Here is an 8,204-nt window from a genome sequence, read left to right as displayed (position 1 = left end):
CTATCAAATGCTGTCATTAATATAAGAAACAGATCTGGGACCCTATAGTAAAGCCTATAGTTATTTCTGCAGGGATTTCTACCTGCTATAGTCTGCCCTCTATTCGTTAATTAAAACTATGTCCCTAATATGATCAGATACAATTATCCTGTAAAAAATACCCCATCCACTTTGTTAAAGGCTGCAGCCCACTTACTGTATATGCTTCTTTTTTAACATGACCTTGTTTTCTGCAAGATATTTTGCTACAGACTACAGTATAACATAGCCCCTTTGTTAAACATACAGACCTAAAATGCTTTTTTAGTCCTATCATGATAGTTTTAGGCCCATACAGATACTATATTTCTCTATAGTAATATTCTCTTTCTTCCTGGGGCTGATTACACACTATAAGTAAGAAAGAACGCACCTAAAACACTAAGATTTAGTTATTGTAATGTTTGGCCCATATCTATGTTTGATTTTTGTATATAGATATATACGTATTACCTTTGCATTCCTCCATTGGCTTTCTACTACAACATATCCTAAAAGCAGAAGAAAAAAATGCCATCACCAAAAAAATAAAATAATACAAAAAACAACCCAGCTCATGTTAAGAATCCATGGTGGAAGTTTGTGCCTTATTTTTTTAATGTGTTCCACAGAGATGCAGATTTTCCTTGGGATATTTGGGGAGGACTTTTTAAATTACAAAACCAAAAAAAGCAACCAACAGAACAAAAAGGAAAAAACAAAATCATAAACTGAAGCTGCCAATGCAGTCCAATATACTCCAGCTCAGACAAAGCCCCCAACAACCATTCAGTGTAACGAAAACAGAGGACCCATTAGTTCAACAAACTTAAATGACAAGGCTTTTCTGTCGGTCCAGCAGGAAGGATCAGTTCCTTTATTCCACCATCTAGAGCTCCAAACACCCCCATTTTTTGGGCTTTGGTTTGGTTTGGGAGTTTATGTGATAAGGAGGCTGAAAAACAACAACCCAGCCCGGATGCCAAAGACACTGGTGAGACTTGTGCACATTAGGCTGCATGGAGAGAGGTGCCTTAGGTCCTTGTGCCTGTCTGTCCCTTGCACTATGTGCGCTAGGGCTTTGCTCCTCTGTGAGTGCACAGGTTTCTCTCCTCTCCCCTGCTTGGCCGCTTATTCCAGAAGTTTCTAAAGCAGATGCAAAGCCCTACGACAGCTCCCTGGCTTGGAACAGGAGGGGGGGAGGGTTCAAACACTGCAGACCACAGCCCAGCCTTTGCCGCATAGTGGAGCAGGCGTGCTCGCTCCTGTAGCAATCAGAGGAGGAGGAGGTACATTTCTACGCATGCTCACCATGCGCCCGAAGCATTTGAACAGCTGATGACTAGTCCTCCCCCCCTCCCCCAGCCTTTGCTAGGAGATCAAAGGCGCAGGCTATTTTCACGTTCTTTGCCCCACCCCCGCTCCAGCTTTCACCATAACTTGGAGGTGTTTGCAAAGTGCAAGCTGTTTGAGATTAAAAGCAGCGCTGGCTCCGGAGGGAGATGAATGAGGCAGGCTTGGCAGCCGGGGGGGGGATCCCAGGCAGGCATACCGGCCCAGACTGTGCCCTGCTTTTCCTTGGGCTCCAGGGCCGAGAGCTGCTCGGTCTCAGTCCCTGGGACTCCCCCAGTTGAGATTTATTTTTCAGAGCTGTTTTTTTTTAAAGAGCATCTTGCTCTTGCCATGCCCGCTTTTAGTGTGTGTGGTTTCCAAACCTCCCTTCTGCTGAGCTCTGGGCTTTGCAGCACGTCTACAATTGCCCCAGATTCAAACAAGCCCTTCTAGTAGCTGTACCTGCTCCACTTTCCTAATGCTAGTCATGCTTTACAGTTTTACGGTCCCTTCCCTGGGAGGATCTCAAAGCACTTTACAAACAATCATGAATTAAGCTTCACAGTCCTCCCTGGGAAGTGGGTAAGTATTCTTATCTCTGCCCCCAATGGAAAGGGAAGTACTTTCCCGAATCAAACAGCAAGTCCCTGGCACAGCTGTACTGCTGAGCTACACCAAGATAGGGGCCATGGTATTTATTTGGCTAGAGGGGGAGTTTTCATGTTGGTGATTGGGAGTTGGGGGATATAACCTACATCGGTTTAATGGTGCTTCTGGGTACAAGGCATGTTACTGTATCTCTATATCCTGGAAACTGGAAAGTTATTTATCAGTTTGTTCCCTACAATGACCCTTCCTTCTCAAGCAAAGATGTTTAATTGTCTGCCTGTAGATAAAAATTCATGGATTTTTTTTTTGGTATTCCAATCACTACCCCTTTACTGTCTTGTTGGTGGCTTGCCACAATTTTGCATTCAACCCTGCTGCAAGTACTAATGTGCCTCTATGCATCTACCAAATTCCCTTCTAGACCATACCCACCGAATGCAATCTTTCTAGTTTGGCTGCACAGCTCTGCACTTCACTGTAAGTGATTTCCTCCCCTGCTCCCATAGTATAATGAAGCGTCACAGTAGTGGCTGATAAAGTGATGTCCTTTGCCTTTTTTGCAGGCATATGGTGTTGTTTGTGTACCTTCCATTCCACAGCCTGTGATATTCCCTGCAAGTACTGTAAACACAAAGTGATCTAGAGGGTATTGAAGCTGGAATAAATCTTTGGTTAATGTGACTGTAATGAATTAGCATCTAATTGTGTAAGTGTATATTTCACCAGGGCCACAGGAACCCACAGAAGGTTTCCTCTTCCTTACCAGTTACTGCTTAAGAAAACTACTGGCATGCAAGGTTGTTTGGGGTTTAGGAGGGAAGCACTCTCTTTTCATGGCCTTTTAAAGAGGAATAGGATGGTACTATCCAGTGGATTAGTAATTCCCACTTTCTTTTCCATAAAATTATTTTTCCAAGTGTATGGTTGTGTGTACACAGCAGTGTGTACAAGTGTGTAAATGTTTTTAGTTTTACTGTATATGCTATGCCAAAAAAAAAGGTGTATTATCATAGCACCTAGATGCCCTTTTCATGGACCAGGCCCTCATTGTGCCAGGTGCTGTATAAATACTGAACAAAAAGATGCTCCCTGCCTCCAAAGAGTTTACAGTCTAAGTTGGCAGTAAACCTTATTTATTTATTGTCTGGGCATCAAATGAATCTGATTCACATGGGAGGACCTATTTACCTGCTCAAAGCCATTGATGCCAATGGAGCTCCACCAGCACATCTCAGATGCAGGCCTGAGGTCTAACGTTGTGCCAGCGGTGTTAATTTATTTAAGTTTAAGATTTTCCTGCTCGACCATGTTTTTAAAACACAGTCATTTCCTAACATCAAAGATCTTGTGTTACCAAGGGTGGAAACTTACAAACCATAGCAACAGTATGCAGGCTCACTGTGCCTGCTGTAATTGGTTTACAATATTCGGCTAACAAATTACATTTTTTTTTGGATAGCTTAAACAAGGGTCACATCCAACTTTAAAGGGGAAGCTGCTGAATTTTATTTTTCTAGATTGCAGTAGATTTGACCCAAAACCTGACTTCTTATAACTTGCAAAAATAAAAAGAACTGTCTTCTGCATATTAAATATCTTATATATATTTTAAACTATCTCTATAAATATCCTTTGGTACTAGTCTGCATCCCCGTAGCGCTGTGCACAAAAATAAATGTAATTTCCTTTTAAAATCTCCCACTGGTTAGTGCTCTTGTTTTGCCTTTGCAGCAGTTAATTTACAAATGCAGTTGTCAGCATTGTGCCACATGAAACAAATACGCAGCCTTCAGGGATTACAAGTGTAGGGTCCTCTAAACATAACAACATAGATGCCAGTTCAGCATCGTACTTGAGCACAAGGTTAACTTTAAATAGGTGAATAATCCTATTGACTTCAATGGGACTGCTCACATACTTAAGTACCCTGTTGAATCGGGATTTTATATATATATATATATATATATATATATATGTGTGTGTATGTATGTATGTATGTATGTAAAAAGCACAGTATTGCTGCATCCAGAGTAAGAGTGTTTGCTGGTATAGTATACAAGTATACCTTATGCACAAGTATACCTAGACGAGCAAAGCCCTCCTAGTGTAGACATGGCCCATAACAGTACATAGAGCAGTACTTTGTAGTTTCCAGCTTCTGATCAAGTCTTGGCGCTGTATGTATTTTGTTAAAGGTGACTTGCAAAATATTTTTTAATTGGACTTACCGCCTCCTTCCCTTTTTGATGTCTAGAGAATGCCTAGCAGGATTTATTTTTAAAGGTTTTGTTTTCCTGCTTGCTTTTTTTTGTTTGTTTGTTTTTTGTTTTTAAACCTTTTGAAATATTAGATGTCAACTTTTGCTTTCCATGATGGATGGATGGAGCTCTTGATGCTTATTTGAAATAGGGAAAACATGAAATATTTGACAAAGGCTTTCTTTCTTAAAATAGTTGGTGTGTGTTTGTTTTTGTTTTGTTTTTTAATAAAGCATTTGAGAGTTTTAAACAGTCATGCAAAGGCCTTGTCTTAATTGCCGGGGTGGGGTGGGTGAGTGGGTGTATTCTGTTTATAGCCTTTAATGGTCACACAACAATGTAGCCGCACTGGTACAAACCTCAGACAGGCAAAGCTACTCTTTGCACCGGTGAGGTTAACCCCTGCTTAAAACCAGAGTAAGCTCTATAGCAGAGTTCTTCCACAGGGTAAATTAACTCACCTAGATACTTCCCTAGTATTACAGCAGGCTACATAAAAAGCACTAGCAAAGTCAGTACAAACTAAAATGTCATACAATTATTTGTTTATACTGCTCTATATATTAGACACTGAAATGTAAATACAATATTTATATTCCAATTGATTTATAATTACGTGGTAAGAATGAGAAAGCAATTTTTCAGTAATAGTGTGCTGTGACTCTTTTTTATTTTTATGTCTGATTTTATAAGTAAGTAGCTCTTAAGTGAGGTGGAATTTGGGCCTATGCCAGACAAATCAGACTCCCGAAAGGGGTACAGGAGTCTGGAAAGGTTGACAGAGACTGCTCTACAGGTACAAATAGCAGCTTGACCTGTCTATATAGGTGTTTGCACCAATGGCAGGCCATCAGTGATTGAAATGTAGGCACTCCCCTCCCAGTTGCTGAACTTTTGCCATGTTGACTCTGAAATCCAATGGGCGGAGGAGACTGCGGGAACTATGGGATAGCTACCCACAGTGCAACGCTCTGGAAATCGACACTAGCCCCGGTACATGGACGCACACCGCCGAATTAATGTACTTAGTGTGGCCGCATACGTTCGACTTTATACAATCTGTTGCCAAAAACCGGTTTCTGTAAAATCGGAATAATCCCGTAGTGTAGACATACCCTTAGAGAGACAAGGTGGGTGAGGTAATGTCTTTCACCAACAGAAGTTGGTCCAGTAAAAGATAAGCTTTTGAGCTACACAGAGCTCTTCGCATCTGGGAAAGATACTCTCAGTGTCACAGCTAAATACAAGGTGAAATATAGGTAGTTAACACATATTCTAAGGGACCATTCAAGGTGAAGTGGCCTGTTAACACCCTTGCAGTTATAGGACCAAAAAGGAGGGGGTGGGGGTTTACACATCGTTGTAATAAACCATAAATCCAATGTCTTCATTAAGACCGTGATTTTTAGTGTCTAGCAAAGTTATGAATTTAAGTTCCCAGGCTCATCTTTTGAAGGTGTGGTGGTGGTTTTCGTTGAGGATAAGGCCTGAGAGGCCAGATATGAAGTGATTGTTTTGTGAAAAGTGTTTGCCCACGGATGCTATGGTGTTTTTGTCTTTTATCATTTTTCGGTGTGAGTTTCTTTGAGACCATAGTGATTATCTGGTTTCACCCTCATAATGGTTGTTGAGGCATTTAGTGCATAGGATGAGGTACACATGTTGTGATAGGCCTGTGTAGGACTTGTGCATCTTGAAAGGCGTGTTGTGGGGAGTGTTGATCAGTGGAGATATATCTGCAGGTTTTGCATCTGTTATGGCAGTGTCTGGTGCTGCTTTGAGTTGGTGGGTCTATGGGAAGCTTGCTTCTGATGATGAGCTTGGCAAGGCTGCAGGGGGGAGGTTGTTTGAAGGCCAGAAGAGGGAGTTAGTGGAAGATTTCTTTCAGGATGTGGTCCCCAATGAGTATGCTTGTAACTGTTTGTTTATACCCCCTATGGGTTCCAGTGTGGAATAGTAGGTGACAAGTAGGGATGTGAGGTCACAGGGAATTTTTTTTCTGTATTAAAGCAGGTTCTCTTGGGGTATTTGAGTGGCCCATTCCACAATGCGATTTACTTCTTTGGTGGGGTGTCCTTGTTTGATGAAGGAGGTTTTAAGTATGTTGAGGTGTATATCTCGGACTTCATCCTTGGAGCATATTCTGTGCTCTGAGTGGCTAGCTGTAGATAATCGATTTCTTGCTGTGTTTGGGGTGATTTCCATATCTGTGAAGGTAAGTACGGTGGTCTTCTTATATATAATTGTCCATAGGGTTCCTTGTTGAAGCTGATTGTGGTATCCAGGAAGTTGATGCTGGTGTGGGAGTGATCTAGAGAGAATTTGATGGATTGAAGGTGGTTGTTGAAGTTGTGGTGGAAATCTAAGGGAGTTCAGGTTGTCTGTCCAAAGGATGCTGAAAATATGTATCTCAGGTATATTATTGGTTTTGTGGTGCATTTGTCCAGAAATTCTTCCTCAAGGTAGCCCGGGAAGAGGATGGCCAATCGGGAGCCATCCTAGTGTTCGTGGTTATTCCCATGGTTTGGACAAATGAAATGGATGAGTTCTGCGACGTGTTTGGGGTGGATATCGGAGTGTTGTCCGTTGTTTTGTAGCTATTTGAGGAAGGCAGCGCGATGCTGTCATTGTGAGGGATGTTGGTGTCCAGGGAGGTGACATCCATGGTGTTCAGAGGGAGATTAGTGCTGCAGAGTTTCTGGAGGAAGTTGATTGTATCCTGGAGGAAACTGGCCCTCTGTGTGGTGAGTGGTTTGAGGATGGTTTCTTGGAGTCCTGAGATTCTTTCACTGACTGCCATGGCCAGATATGATGGGACTGTCTAGGTTCCCATGTTTGTGTATCTTGGGAAGCATAGAGAAGATTCCTGAGTTGGGTTTGTGGGGTATGAAGGTGTAGAGTTTCTCTTGGAGTTGTTTGGGGAAGGATTTGATGATGCTCTGAAATTCCTGTGTGAATTGTGGTGTGGGGTCTTTTGAGTAGGCAGTGTTAGAGAGTTGTCAGTTGTGATGACTGTGTCAATGAGGACGATTGAGAACTACGATGCTACCCCCTTTGTCTGCTGGTTTGGATCACTATCTGGTAGTTGGATTTCAAGGACTGATAGCTGTCCTCTCGGCAGTGTTTAAAAATCAGTCAAAAATTTAATCCATGACCTTAAATGTGTTTACTAGATAGTAACTGTAACTACGCTAAAGTATCTTGGTATTGATCATACTGTATCTGCCAGAGTAGAAGCAGCAGCATTCAAAGCATAAGCCTATGTGCCCAGATGCTTCCACCAACTGTGCTTCCATATGCATGCATGAACTTCCATGAGCATGTTCTGTATCCTGAAGACTGCAGAGTATTCACAATGTAAAAATAAAGCCCAATTGAGATCAGAAATTCACTCCTGTGGCCCTCTACTTTATTGAGGTTGTGTTCAAACACATTTCATTTTAATTTATCCGTTTAACTAATGAGCAGTTACACCAATTTTTGTGTAATCCGTGTTTTATTAAAATGTAGTAAATTGAGTTTAATAGAGAAATAGCATTAGAACAAAAGATCAGATTTCTGTAAAAGCAAAAGCAAGGATATGTGTAAAACAAAAAGGTTCCATTAAGGAAAGGAAAGCAGCAACAGAAGACTTAAAACTTTGATTCGGAGCTTTGGACAGTGTGTTTCATATCCTAGCCCATATCCTGCAAGTTGATCAGTGTGAGAAGGAAGCCAGCATCATTTTGCCCAATGGCACTCCACACTGGCGTTAAGGATGTGCAAGATTGGGCCCCATATGTGGCAGTTTTTCAGCTGTATTGGCTATAGGAAAATGGAATTAAAAATCCAATGTAGAAATCTGCCTATCCTGTACAGTCCCCATGGAATTATTTGTATCTTGTGGGATCTTGCTTTGATGATAATTATTTATTTTGGAGGTGCCTCTAGCATTTGTGAAAGGTGCCTTTTTTTTTTTTTTTTTTTTTTTTTTTTTTTTTTTTTTTT

Source organism: Terrapene carolina, unplaced genomic scaffold (genome assembly GCF_002925995.2).
Source record: "Terrapene carolina triunguis isolate 2854851 unplaced genomic scaffold, T_m_triunguis-2.0 Scaffold714, whole genome shotgun sequence".
NCBI lineage: Eukaryota > Metazoa > Chordata > Testudines > Emydidae > Terrapene > Terrapene triunguis.
Note: the sequence above shows the minus strand (reverse complement) of the source record.